The following is a 14,782-nucleotide window of genomic DNA, read 5'->3' as shown; positions in this document are numbered from 1 at the left end:
CAACTTATAGACCAGAGCCTAGGTCACAAAAATCTCTACCCCTAAGCTTTGAAAAGTTCTCAGTCCTAGAAGGTTAGAATACTTTAGCCAAGTGGCATTCCCATTTTCTAACTATTGTGATTGATAGACATGAATAAATTAAACAAGTTTGTATTTATACCTAAGCACACAATCTTTCACAGTGTTAGGACACCTATATTTGGCTATAACTATATAATTATAGATATACCAAGCACACATATCTATAATTATATAGTAATGGCCAAATATAGGTGTCCTAAAACTGCAAAAGAATGAAAGATTGTTTTAATTGTGAGCTGAAGAATAGAGGTGAAAAGTGACCCACTTACTGAGTTAAAATGAGTTTTGCTCAACTTCAGAGCCACGCCTGTCTCAGCCCCACTTTAAGTTATAAGGAGGCTTGTTTCTCCAGTGTGGTCGGTTTTTTCTGGCGGAAGGAAAAGCTAAGATGTTAAATTGAGGAAGCTGCAAAGAAAGCCACAGTTTTGCGGCTGCAACGTTGATTCTTGTTTTAGTCTAGCACCAGTTCCATGGACAGGTGGATACACATGCTCTCTCTCTTGTCTGTCTGTGTTATGTCCCTCTTCCCCACCCTCAACACCTGTCTCTCTCTCCCTCTCTCTCACACACACACACCCCCTCTTGACTGGCTGAGCAAAAATGGAAACGAGATGATGGATTATGTTCTCCACAGGCAGAGAAGCCAAGACACCAAATTTGACAGACAAATTAACGCTGCGTGTGAATTGCAACCTCCCAAATAATAATTTATGTTCCTTTTTTTTTCCTGGTTGTACTTTCGAGAGGGAAGTAAATGAATGAACTAATTACTCGACAATTGAATGATAGCCTGCAGTCGGATCCCTCAGCTTGGTAGCTGTCACCAGTATTTATCCAAACTGTGGATCCAAATGAAGAGAGGAAGTGCACACATGCGTTTGTATGGTATCTGCATCCTCTTCGCTCTCGCCGTTCCTCAGGCAAAGTTTCGAACTAGAACTGCATCTTTGTTAATATCAGGTGTCACATTTTTAAATGTGGATCGTTTGCCTGTCCTTGGTGTCATCTGCTCACATTACCGTCACCAGGAAGGCCAGATCAGTATGGAGAAAGCTACATCATGGAAGCAACGAGAAAGCGAGAAGAAAATGAGGAACACATAGGCAGTTTTGCATATTGAGCCCCCTTTTCATCATTTCAAAGACGTGACTGAACTTTCCCCTCATTTCCCATGCTTTATAACATTTAAGAAAATTTCCCTTTGACAAGATGGACTATCATGGGCACATTTGAGGACTTTTTTCAGATTTTTCCCTTCCTTCACTGTCTTTTGAGATTTTTCACCAAAATATCCCTGAGTCCCTGTTTCTTTCCTGTGGCCGTGGAGATAGATAGTTGGGACACTTAATCTGTCTGGTGATTGAATATAATGCATGGATTAAATATCATATATAATGTCAGGTTTTTTTAAGCTTGTGAGTCTCAGTATCTACAGTTTCTGTGCATGAGACAAGCATGGTATAAAAAGCAAGCAAATTTGCAGGCAAATTTGGATTCCCTTTTCTAGTTTTTCACTAAATGTGGAACCCCAGCAGATCTCTTAAGCTTGGTTTCCTCATCTACAAAACAGAGGGGAGTACTGTCTACCCCCTGGCTCTGCTCCCGGGTCCGTGTCCTCTTCCTTTTCCCCAGTCCATCGGTCTGTGTTTCCCTCTCACTCTGCCATACTCTCCGTCGATGCCAACTGTGTGTGTGTGTGCTCTGTCCTCTGTGACTCCAGGGACTGTGGTCCATCAGCCTCCTTTGTCTGTGGAGTTTTCCGAGCAAGAGTACTGGAGCAGTTGCCATTTCCTCCTCCAGGGGATCGTCCCCACCCAGGGATCAAACCCGCATCTCTTGCACCGGCAGGTGGATTCCTTACCACTGAGGCCGCTGGGAAGCCCCGCCGACCTGTGGAGCCCTTACTGTTTGTGGGGCATCATGCTAAGCACTTGACAAGTATTTGCTTTTATATTTCTGCACAAAAACTGCCTAAGATCGATGTTATCATCATCTTATGATAGATGACCAACTGAGGTTTGGGGAGAGTTATGTCCAAGGTCGCAGAGCTGGGCAGAGCCGAGATTGACACCTTGCCTCTTTCCCATTCAAATATTCACAGTTTCTTAAATGTGTAAACCTCGTCTGTTTTCTTTGCAGTGTATTTTCTAACATGATCCACTGGCTGCTTTCTAATAAGTCTAAGTTTTCCTTTCTGTGATTGAATATTCAATGATTATTCCTAATTTTCTATCACGCAGAGATCCCAACTCTGCTTTTGATGGGTCTCCTGGTATACCAAACATAATTGACAAACAAATAAATAAATGCTTGAGGATTCGATGGTACAAAGTCCTTAAAATAAGACTTAGGAAGGGATTCAACTAGGCTATTTAGTTATTTAAAATTTTGACAAAAAGAACTGTTACAGCGTATCCCATGAGTAAACTGGAATTGGTAAATATTGCCCCCTGAACTGCAGCTTCCAACAAAATGAAGATAAGTATAGTACATCAAACAAACACAAATTTCTGCCTCAATTTACCTGTAACTCCTCATTTTGTTTTTCGTGAGAATGAGCTTGTCATTAGAGATTCTGGAAGAACTACTCCAAGGAGCCCATAGAAAATGAGGTTGCCTTATTGAGAATAAATGGAAGCTTCTGTTGTTGGCCCTAGGACACGATTGTCAACTGCACATTGTTTTCATGTTTTTCCCAAAAAATGCCTGGAGAATTCAGGAGTGGATAAGAGATAGAGGCAGAAAAAAGTCCAACAGAGTCAGCCCCCAAGCATCGGTATGCCTGAGAGTGAGGAGTTGTAGGCCAGTGGTCTTCATCACAGATACTCAGAGATCTCTTCTCGTTTCATGACTCACAATGGATGTGGTCAGGCTTTTCTTAAGATTGCTGTACATTTTCCCACTCTGGCCACACTTCCTTAACTGTTAGAAGGTACTTTCCACAGTACGTATCTCGGGCAAGACTGAGCCCAGAGTCCCTTGACCGCTCAGCATGAGATCAGCCAATACTATTGCTGTTGGCTTCTGGTTGGTATCATCTACTAATTCCGCAGCTGCTTTTGAAACTGACTTCAAGGCTTCTGTAGGAGAGAAGTGGTACAGGAGCCAGAGCAAGCCAAGCTAAGATCATTTGAAGATAAAGCATAAGTGTGAAATCTAGATTTACACCCACCCACACACATAACAATTAAGTGTGAATTTTAGACAGTGACTCTACATAGTATTTCATACAATTGATAATGGAAATTGGGTTTGTTCCCCAAGATAGTTTTGTAACAGAAGTTCTGGTCCTTTTTTATTTTTCTCCTTCTCTCCCTTCCTCTGCCCTTTCCTTCCTCCCTCCCTCCCTCCTTCACCAAGCACTGTTGTATACAGTTGAAACACTTGGTCTTGTTTCATTCTAACACAGCTCTATGGATGAGCACTGTGACTACATTATTATTTTTGTGGGAATGTAACTGTGTACAATAGAGTGAATCACCTATAGTTATTTAGTTAGTTCAGTCGCTCAGTTGTGTCCAACTCTTTGCAACCCCATAGACTGCAGCATGCCAGGCCTCCCTATCCATCACCAACTCGTGGAGCTTCATGTCCATTGAGTTGGTGATGCCATCCAACCATCTCATCCTCTGTCGTCCCCTTCTCCTCCCACCTTCAATCTTTCCCAGCATCAGGGTCTTTTCCGATGAGTCAGTTCTTTGTGTCAGGTGACCAAAGTATTGGAGTTTCGGCTTCAGCATCAGTCCTTAAATGAATATTTAGGACTGATTTCCTTTAGGATGGACTGGTTGGATCTCCTTGCAGTCCAAGGGACTCTCAAGAGTCTTCTCCAGCACCACAGTTCAAAAGCATCAATTCTTCGGTGCTCAGCTTTCTTTATAGTCCAACTCTCACATCCATACATGACTACTGGAAGAACCATAGCTGTGACTAGATGGACTTTTATTGGCAAAGTAATGTCTCTGCTTTTTAATATGCTGTCTAGGTTGGTCATAACTTTTCTTCCAAGGAGTAAGCGTCTTTAAATTTCATGGCTGCAGTCACCATCTGCAGTGATTTTGGAGCCCCCCAAAATAAAGTCTGACACTGTTTCCACTGTTTCCCCATCTATTTCCCATGAAGTGATGGGACTGGATGCCATGATCTTCGTTTTCTGAATGTTGAGCTTTAAGTCAACTTTTTCACTCTCCTCTTTCACTTTCATCAAGAGGCTCTTTAGTTCTTCTTTGCTTTCTGCCATCAGGGTGGTATCATCTGCGTATGTGAGATTATTGATATTTCTCCCAGCAATCTTGATTCCAGCTGTGCTTCATCCAGGCCAGCGTTTCTCATGATGTACTCTGCATGTAAGGTAAAGAATCAGCTATGTGTATATACTATGCTCTCCCTTTTGAGCCTCCATCCCTCCAGCACCCTCAGCCTGCCCATCTTGTTTGTCATGGAGCAGGCTCCCACTAGCTGTCTGTTTAGCACAAGATAGTCTGTGACCCCTAATCTATCTCTCAGCTCATCCCACCCCCCACCCCTGCCCTGTGTCCACACATCTGTTCTCTACATTGCGTCTCTGATCTTGCCCTGAAACTAGGTTCATCTGTACCATTTTTCTAGTTTCCCTATATGTGCACCAATAGATATATGATAATTGTTTTTCTCTTTCTGACTCACTTCACTCTGTATGACAGACTGTAGGTCCATTCACATCTCTGCAAGTGACCCAGTTTTGTTCCTTTACATGGTTGTGTAATGTTGCGTTGTATATATGTACCACGTCGTCTTTATCCATTCACCTGTTGATGGACACTTACGTTGTTCATGTGTGTGTATGTGTGTGTGTGAGAGTGCTCAGTCATGTCGGACTCTTTGCAACCCCTCAGAGTGTAGCCTGCCAGGCTCCTCTGTTCATGGGCTTCTCCCAGCAAGAACACTGGAGTGGTTTGCCATTTCTTCCTCTAGTAAGTTGTTCAGATGGTAGTTCTGTTTTTGGTTTTTGAAGGACCCTGCATACTGTTATCAATATCCCCGTTTTACATATAAAGAAACTGAGACTCAGAATTTAAGTAACGTGTATGCAAGTTTGCAGGAGGAAGCCACTGCATCAGAAAATCCAGCATCTTTTTGCTTTACGATGTTGTTTCCTAGTTCACTCTTCTTTTGTGTATATAGCAAGCCTAACTTCATAAAGAAAGATAAGATCATCAGTGGTTGGATGAGGTTTGTAAGAAACCTGTCATGCCCTCACACTCGCTTAGACTGGGAGAAAGTGGTCTTGTTATAGCCTCGGTGAAGCTGTAAACTAAATGTGTGCTGTTCTTGAAACCAGTGGGAGAAACCCCTCCCGTTCCTCCTCCCCATCTACATATGGAATACAGAAGACGTAAGTCCGTCTCACATTTCATGGAGTGTGCATCTCAGGGTTGTTTTATTAAAAAAAAACCTCTTTAACTTTGATAGTTGCTCAGTCGTGTCCAACTCCTGGACCCCATGGACTGTAGCCACCAGGCTCCTCAGTCCATGGGATTCTCCAGCCAAGAATACTGGAGTGGGTTGCCATTTTCTGCTCCAGGGGATCTTCCCGACCTGGGGATCGAACTTGGGTCTCCCACGTTGCAGGTAGATACTTTACCATCTGAGCCACCAGGGAAGCCCGTAACTGACTTATGTTTTTCTCATACTTTTTTGACCAAAGTAGGATTCTGGAGGCTCTTCTCCTCTTCTCTGATGAGTCAGTGACTCACTTTGAGACTTTGGGGAGCAACGCCCCTTTTCAGGGCCCCCATTTTCCCATTTTCTCACGCTGCAGGGCCATGCTGTCTGAGGTCTCCCTGGTTCAGAGCGATGTAACCCTGGGCCAGTTACTTAAATCTCAGTTCCCTCATCTATAAAGAGGAAATAATCGTTATGCCACATAGAGTCGTGGTGGAATTCAGTGTGATAATGCATAGAAAACGTTTAGTGTTGAGTAACCTCTGAGGGAACATTAGCTTGTCTTCCGTTTGTCCTTTAGCTGCTGTTTTCTCTGGCCCAACATAGATAACCTTTCTATGGAGAGCATATGGCTTCCTCACTCTGTATGAAGAAGGAAAAGACTGATCGTTAAGCAGGCTCCTCCCATCTGTGGAAACTCAGGTCACATCTCACTACTTCCGGGGCACCATGCATGTCTCCCCTGGGGAGAGCTGTGTTCCCCCTTCCTGCGAATCTAAAAAGTCCCCCTGTTTTCTAGTGACTGGTGTCTATCTCCCTTAAACTAACAAGCCAGGGCCGCATCTTATATTTGCATCACCAGCATCCCACCACGACCTTGAATAGAGTAGGTACTTGGCAGATGTTGACTGAAAGAAGAAATGTACAAATAAATATACAGTGTGTATATTTATAAAACATGTAAAAGCATATACACCAAAATAGATCAGTTGTCACTAGGTGTTGGAGTTACAGGTGGCTTATATTTTATTCTTTTTACTCATTTACATTTTCTAAGATAAATGTATATTACTCCAAGATAAAGATGCGTTACTCTAAAAACAAGTTAGTAAAAACTGCAAAATGCCAAATATCACGCGGCTATTATTTCCTGACTTAGTAGGGATGACAGTTCAGAGGGCCTTATTCAAGAGTTTGTTCTTCAGTTGGTTTGGTTTGTTGCATGCTCTACTGAATGTAAGAAGACAATTTATTCACCGTTCGAGGGGGCTTCCCTGGTGGCTCAGTGGTAAAGAACCCACCTGCCAATGTAGGAGACGTGAGTTTGCCGCCTGGGTCAGGAAGATCTCCTGGAGAAGGAAATGGCAACCCACTCCGATGTTCTGGCCTGGAAAATCCCATGGACAGAGGAGCCTGGCAGGCTAGAGTCCATGGGGTCCCAAAAAGTCAGACACAACTTAGCAACTAAAACAACATAGTGGTGGACGCTTAGGATTACCAGAGGAGCAATTTCACGTCCAGACAGTGATGTGCAAATTATATTCAGGTGAACTCTGGCACCCATTGCTAGTTCTTTCCTGCGTGTGTTTCTGATACGTTGAGTTTGTGCATCCAGGCTGATTTTCCCCTCCTTTCTGTCCTGATCTGTCTCCGCACCACAGTCCCTCCCCCCGTAGCAGGACTCGGCTCCAAGTGAGACACTGTACTCTGAGGTAGAGACTGCAGCATCAGCGGCGGCCAGCAGGGTTTGCGGAAACTGCTCAGCCCCAGGCCCCGCTGTCTCAGCCGGAACCCTCCCCTGGCTGGAGGCGAGGGCCCGGGAGCACCCCCAGCCCAGTTCAAAGACAGCTGAGGGACGCTTGCAGAGTCGCGTTTCCCGCCAAGTGGCTCAGATAAGCTTGGCACATCTGCCTGCCTTGTTCTGACGTTTGTATCTCTCAGTGGAAGGGATGTGATAAGTGTGAACACAAGAATGGCCTCCTCGGTGGCAGGAGACCCAGGCCCACTCCCTGGTCAGAAAGGCCCCCTGGAGGAGGAAATGGCAACCCACTCTAGTATTCTTGCCTGGAGAATCCCAGGGACAGAGGTTACCGTCCATGGGGTCGCAAAGAGTCAGATATAACTGAGCAACTAACACTTTAACTTTCACATGAGAATGTTAGTATTTAACTCCTCAAAGAAGGTGACCATAGCCTTCTCAAGCCCCGGGTACCATTAGTTTATGGGTTTGCTTGTTCATGCCTACAACTGATTTCCTGCGTACCTACTAAGCACTAAGCACTAGCCACGAGGCAATGCTGTTTGATGCCTTATGGTTTGTGATCTCAGAATCTGCTGGGAGAAATGGAGGTGTCGATGTGGGGGCTGAGCCATAGACGTGTGAACCAGACCTCAGAGAAGGAAGGACTCAGGGGAGCCCTACCCAGCAGCTGGAAGGGCAGGATGTCTCAAACCTTGCTAATCTGAGATGTCTGAGGGTATCATTTTCATATTCCCCTATGAATTTGGTGTTTTGTTTTTAGAACGTTACGCCTCAGTGTGAGTTATCTTACTGTGGTTTGCTTTTGGGTTGCTAAAAACTATCAGAGGTCCTTCCTGCGAAGTCAAAAATGAAGGTGCAGATGAATACACAGGGCGTTGGTCATGCCTTAGTCACTGAAACCCTGAAAGTGCCAGTAGGATTTGTACACTGTAATGGGCACCTGTTGTCTGTACTCTGGACCTGGACACTGCCTTCTCGTTATCTAGACTAAGTCCTCTTTCCAGTGCAAGAAACATACATGAAATTGTATTCCTAAGATATTTGAAATCATGGGGCGTTTGTACTTTCCCATTACGCTGAGCAGGTCTTACTTAAAGAACAGCACTCCTTCCTAGGTTTGAAAACTTACTCTCAAGGACAGAGGAGAAGTAAGGAGCCCTAGACTGCAGTCCCAGTGAGCTCTGTGGCACTGGGCACATTCTTTAACGTGGGTGTCATTTCACTCCTCTGTGACAGGGGAGTGACCAGATAGGAAGGCTGGTCCTTTTATCTCTACATCCTATGACTCTTGTTATTCTTGTATTCTCATTTAAGGACCTTGGCATAGACCCAGAAGATAGCAAAGAAAACTATTTAAAGATTTGGAGAAAGAGAGCCTCCAAAAACAGGTCTAAAGAATGTTTTTTTTGAAGGTCCAGTGGCTCTCACCAAGGCATGTGACGGAATTTTTATGAATCGAGCCGCTTCTGTAATTCCCTCTGAGAATAGCCCAAGAGAGGGCGCTTTCATCATATCAGCCAAGATTTAGGTTACAGGGTAGGGATGTGAGACACCGGAGACTTTGTCGGGTTGCCTTATTTGGATATTTTTGAGAAAATAGTAGATGGCTCTCTTTCTGGGACAGCGCGCATGCAGTCTTGCCTAGATACCAGAAGTGAACTGGAGCAGCTGGACTTAAGATGTACGCAGCGACCTCCCAGAAAGCGGAGCTCACATGGCGTTCTGGAAGCTTCCCTGCTCTGGGATGAGCAGTGGAGCCATGGGCATCTGCCTGGGTCAGTGAGGAGAATGCATGAGGACAGAGCTTTTCCCGATGCTGAGGTAAGAGCAGGAACCAGGTGGGGCTGGGAGATGCTGGGTCCACTTCAGAGAAGGTTCTTCTCCCCAGAGATGCTTCAGGGCATGGCCACAGCTCCTCATGGCCCCTGGCCCTCGTTCTAGGCTCACTTGAAACACACCTAACCCTGGCTCTAGCTTGTTACTTTGCACTTGTCAGCTAGTGAACAGACTTTTGGAACTTTTAACATGGGAGGGACTTTATCTCCCAATTTACAGATGAGGAAACTGAGGCCCAGAGAGGCTCAGTGGAGCCTGATGTTACACAGACAGGTAGCAGCCTGGGTCTCCCGATCCCCAAGCTCTCTCTTCTACTCCCTGCTAGTTATTGTGGTTTCCTTGGAGATGTCCACAGGTATAAATTATCTGCTTACCTGTAGTGCATGGGCTGATTGAGATGTTTGATGTTTTTATTTCTTGATAAGCTTCTGTGCTAATTTCTTACTCTTATCTCCTCTTACCCCCCTCAACCCTTGCAGCCCTGTGTTTAGCCTTTTCATGTGTTCATTTTTGGTCTGCAGAACTCTTCATTCTGTTAATCATTTGGCAGTAATGAGCTGTCATCTCTGTGTTGGATCTGAAACTTGACATTTAACTGTGGGCTTCATGACATCCCAGGGAGTCCCTTGCTTGTACCTAGTAACCAGGGCAGTACTTTGCACATAGACTCATAGGTGGAGTGAATGAATGAAGGAGATGAATGACGTCTGATATTGAGACAATGCTGTCATAGTGGCTTATCAACTAGCCCTTAAGAATATTCAGCTTTTTGAAAAGACGTGTTTGGGGTTCCCTGAGCTTCCAGTAGGTGAAAGTCTGGATCTTAAGCCCTTGTGGTTGAATGTGGAATGAAGGGTAGCTGTGGTCTTTCTAGACGTGAATGCCAAGACTGTCACGGTCTACAGCCCCGGGAAGGAGACAGAGGCCAAGGCAAGGAGGGCCTGGCAACCCCAGCCTCGAGCATCCCTTTTGCTTGCCAGAGGTTTAGCCTGCGTCGCATCCTTAGTGGAGTGGGCAGCTTGGTAGAAAACAGGCATCGGGGTGTGCTGGGAGGGGAGCTGGGGAGCAGGGCACTCCTTAGTTGGGGCCAGAGCCGGGCTCTGTGTGCCATTGCTAATGCAGCTTCAGAAGCCCCTCAGCTTCTGAGGTTGATCAGATCACAGAGACGGTCAGGTCCGTCAGGTTTGGAGGAATTGGGGCTGCCGGCTCCCCAGGGGTGCTTTCGCCACCTGAGACAGAGAGAGAGCCGCAGAGCCTGTGCGGGAACAGCGTCCCGTGCTTCACTGACTGCAGCGTGTTTCCCTCCGAGACTTGCAGAGAAGAGTCCTGCCCTCTGCAGAGCCTTGGGAGAACCAGTGTGTCTGCGGGGAAAGAACAGACAATCTAAAACAGATTCTGACCTGACCGCAGAATTCACAGGGGCCCCTTTAAATGGTCGTCTGTATTTGAGGACATTTATAGTTATTTGGGGGCTTCCCAGGTGCCACTAGTGGTAAAGGACCTACCTGCCAGTGCAGGAGACATACGAGACCTGGGTTCGATTCCTGGGTTGGGAAGATCCCTGGAGGAGGGCGTGGCAACCCACTCCAGCATTCCTGCCTGGAGAATCCCACAGACAGAGGAGCCTGGCAGGCTACAGTCCTTGGGGTCACTAACAGTCGGGCATGACTGAGCGGCTTGGCACACACGCATAGTTATCTGGTTCTTAAAAACAAAGGCATTTGAAAAATACATGTTGAGAATCATCCTTTCTGTGAAAGTTTGGAATATCTGTATCCACAGAGAAATGGTATCCCAAGCATACAGAGAAAATTATCCCGCGTGCGCCCCCACCAACCACACACAGCATTCTGCTTTGTAAAAGAAAGGGAACAGGATTAAGGGAAAGCAAAATTCCTTCCTTATCTGATATAACTGTAGCATGATTGCTTTTCCAAAAATTTATGGGGATGTTATTTGGCTTTGGAATCCTAAGTATTGTATGTTTCACTTCTTTCATCATCAGAGTGTAAGGCTAAAGATGGCAGATTGATCATGTTCTGGACGTCGTGTTGTTTGGGTTTACTTATTGCTCAGTGAGGGGTTCTGAAGTTATACAATTTTCTCCTGGATACATGCTGAATCAGAGGGAAAGCTGGGAACCTGGGTCCCAAGATTCCTGTTGTACTTTCCCCACTGTGTCAAGTTGCAGAAAAAGTAGGGCACATTCAAAACAGTCCCTTGGCAATGTGATGCCAGGTTACAGATAGGGCTCTGATCCCAGCAGTTATGTAATTGGGTATCAATCTATCGAATCAAAGTACCGATCCACACAGCATTACCTGCTTTCAAAAATGATGCGAGCCCAGGTAGCCGGTCCACTCTGCACAGATCACGTGTTTTCAGCCTTTCTGCTGCTTTTCATTGTCAGTTAAGAAACTCCTCAGAGAAAATTCAGCTTCCATTTTAACAATCATTTTATTTTATTTTTTATATATTTTTTTTAACATTCATTTGACAGCATGCATTTCCTTCTGTGAATTCTCCAGCACTGTGTTCTGTAGTAAACTCCTACAAATAGTTTCTGCATGTAGATTTCAGGGACCTTGAGTGAGACACTTTTAGTGTAAGAAGTCGTTCTGAGAAATTCTCTTTCACTACCCATCTGGAAAATACCAGCCTCCTTTAAACAGAAAACTTAGAACTCGATGACCTAAAAGAGGGAACAGGTTTTGTGGCTTTTGAAGTTTGGAGAGGGCGGGGGGTGGGTAGGGGCGGTAATTTGATTTTCTTGAGCCTTTAAAAATAACCTTCTGAAAAGAACAGCTGGTTCTTTCTTTGGCCAAATGTCCTGGGATTCTATAATCATTGATTTAATAAATTTAAGTGCTTGCAGAAAAATGGGCGGCCAGACGTGACTTAGATGAATGATGTGAGATTTGTCTTCTTAGATTTATGATTTGGGCAGTGGTTCAGAAATGGGGTTCCAGAACTCACCACAGTTTGCAAAAGACTTTAAAGTGGTTCTTGGCAAAGTCATAGTTAGATGATGTAGTCATTTAAAAGGACCCCACTTACTGCAGAAGCAGCGAGAAAGGGCTTGTTCGTGCCCTGGCAGGGACACGCCTTCCTCAACCACTTCTAAGCTCCAAATGGGAGCTTCCAAATGACCACAGCCCGTCTCATTACTGCAGTGACCTCCCTCGAGTCAGCTGCCAATATGGTGCCAGTAATTTACAAACAGACCCTCGTCAATTATCTTTATGAAACTAACTCACATAATTACAACACAAGCCATCAAGCACACATGAATTAACATGGGCAAATATTTTTTTTCATATTAATAGACTGTGTGAAGTACCTAATACTTGATTCTAACCCCAGCCATGTCTTTCTTTGAAATGGTCCCCTCTGCATGTTTTTCCATTAATTACCTCTTCTTCCTGCCCTGCTCTGTGAAACGCTGTTTAATTAAAGGGTCTGTTCGCAGTTGTGGATCTTAATGGCTCGATTAATGGTCACTCTGGCCTTCTGCTGCTCTGCTCTTTCTGTTACAGACCCTACCCAGGGAGTGCTTTGAAGACTTGTAAGCAAAGCACTTCATCTCATTGGAACGTCAGTCTCTCTCTCTCTCTATAAAATGAGGGAGTTGTGCTAAATGATTTCTTAGATTCCTCTGTCTCTACAAGTTGGATTGTGTTTCCAGGATTTACCGCTCACTCTGATGGTAAAAGAGATACTCCCTCAACATCTATTCCTGTTTGGGCTCAACAAACAACAAACAGTATCGTAGTAATTTAGGTTGGTGACTACCACTTCTCCACTTCTCCTCTCAAACGAATTCAATCTATTCTCTTTCCCTTTAGCTTTTAAAGCTCTGAAAAGCGGAAAGTGTTAGTCGCTCAGTTGTGTCCGACTCTCTGCGACCCATAACATGAACTGTAGCCCACCAGGCTCCTCTGTCCGTGGAATTCTCCAGGCAAGAATACTGGAGTGGGTTGCCATTTCTTCTCCAGGAGATCTTCCTGACCCAGGGATGGAACCCCGGTCTCCTGCATTGCAGGGAGATTCTTTACCATCTAAGCCACCAAGGAGGGTTTTGAATTTTTTTCATTGTAAGGCTGTCTCACTATTTAGTGTCTCTAAGTTCAGTTTAGTTCAGTCGCTCAGTCGTGTCCGACTCTTTGCGACCCCATGGACTGCAGCACGCCAGGCCTCCTAGTCCATCAACAACTCCTGGAATTTACTCAAACTCTTGTCCGTTGAGTCGGTGATGCCATCCAACCATCTCATCCTCTGTCATCCCCTTCTCTTCCTGCCTTCAATCTTTCCCAGCATCAGGGTCTTTTCAAATAAGTCAGTTCTTCGCATCAGGTGGCCAAAGTTTTGGAGTTTCAGCTTCAGCATCAGTCCTTCCAGTGAATATTCAGGACTGATTTCTCTCTGAGAGATCCTCCCCTGAGATCCTCTGTCTGAGTTAATTCTCCCCATTTATATACATCTTTTAGAAGGATTTAAAATAACCCTGTTTCCTTCCCTAGATCTTTTATTTGAATGGGCCCTGCAATTTTCATGCTATTTTTTGTTTTTTCACTTTACCATGATCTCTATTTTTTTATTTTTTGATGTGAACCATTTTTAAAGTCTTTATTGAATTTGCTATAATATTGTTTCTATGTTGTGTTTTGGTTTTTTGGCTGTGAGGTACATGGGATCTGAGCTCCCTAACCAGGGGTGGAATCCACATCCCCTCCGTTGGAAGGTGGAGTCTTAACCCCTGGACCACCAGGGAAGTCCTCTGAACCATGATCTTTAGATGTTCTTTGTCACCCAGCGCTATAATTCTTTCCTTTTTCCTCAACCCTGCCCTTGATCCTTAAAAGGCAATCTCATTCCCTGCCTCTTTACACGTCTTTCTCACCACTCACTCACGTGCTGTAAAACTAAAAGTCCTCTGTCAAAGAATAGGCCAAGTTTAGATTCAGAGACCCCATTCATTCTCTTGGTCTTTAACACTGGTTCATATTTCAGAGCAGTAGAGCAGCCCACTCACCTGAAATGAGGAACAGCGCCTGCCTTGTAGTAGGCTTTCACAAATATGTGCAAGTGAAGCGATTCATCTAGCAACCCTGTGAACATCTGTGAACCAAGAAATAAGACACCCCCAAAACAAGAAGGGCCAGCCTGTACCAAAGACTTTGCTAAAATATAACGGAGGAGAGCCTTCTCTTATTGGTATTGAGTATAAAGAAGAATCAAACCAAATTAGTCATAAGAATTTAGTCAAGTATGCAAAATTACACACTGGTATCTTCCAACAGAAGCCTTAATTTGTTAACACAGGAAAGCAAAAACTTCCTAAGCTAGAACACCTGGATACACACTTCATATTCTAGTTTTTTTTAATCTCACAAAGGCCAGACATGTTATATGTTGGGTCAGCGGAAAAGTCTGTTCAAGGTCAGCATCGAATGGAAAGACCCGAATGAACTTTTTGGACAACCCAATATTTAATGAATAATTGCTGGATGAGTGAATGGGTGGATGAAATGAGCGTCTAAGAGAGATGCAAAGCGTCCTGAACAGACAGCATGGGAGAGGAGAGGAGACTGGAGCACTGGAATCCTGCTGCTCCTCTACCCGGTCTGAGAGATGAATCTTAACTTCTCGGAGCTGCTGGCTCCTGCTCTATGAAGTGCG

At 44.8% G+C, this 14,782-nt stretch overlaps 1 protein-coding gene across 6 annotated transcripts in view; it reads left to right on the top strand.

The window, feature by feature from the left end:
• LCP1 (lymphocyte cytosolic protein 1) overlaps positions 1–14,782 on the top strand; it is a 93,903-nt gene that overhangs the window by 39,044 nt on the left and 40,077 nt on the right. Inside the window, exon 2 of one of the 6 annotated variants that reach the window (XM_060394318.1) lies at positions 4,325–4,432. The exons of 4 other annotated variants lie outside the window; for them this stretch is intronic. The gene's annotated coding sequence lies outside the window, so the exon portion shown is untranslated. Of the gene's footprint in view, positions 1–4,324; positions 4,433–8,910; positions 9,089–14,782 lie in introns of those variants that run through there. One more of the 6 variants, XM_042254681.1, reaches the window with a different exon arrangement.

This window comes from Ovis aries, chromosome 10 (genome assembly GCF_016772045.2).
Source record: "Ovis aries strain OAR_USU_Benz2616 breed Rambouillet chromosome 10, ARS-UI_Ramb_v3.0, whole genome shotgun sequence".
Taxonomy (NCBI): Eukaryota; Metazoa; Chordata; class Mammalia; order Artiodactyla; family Bovidae; genus Ovis; species Ovis aries.
This window is presented reverse-complemented; position numbering and strand designations above follow the sequence as displayed.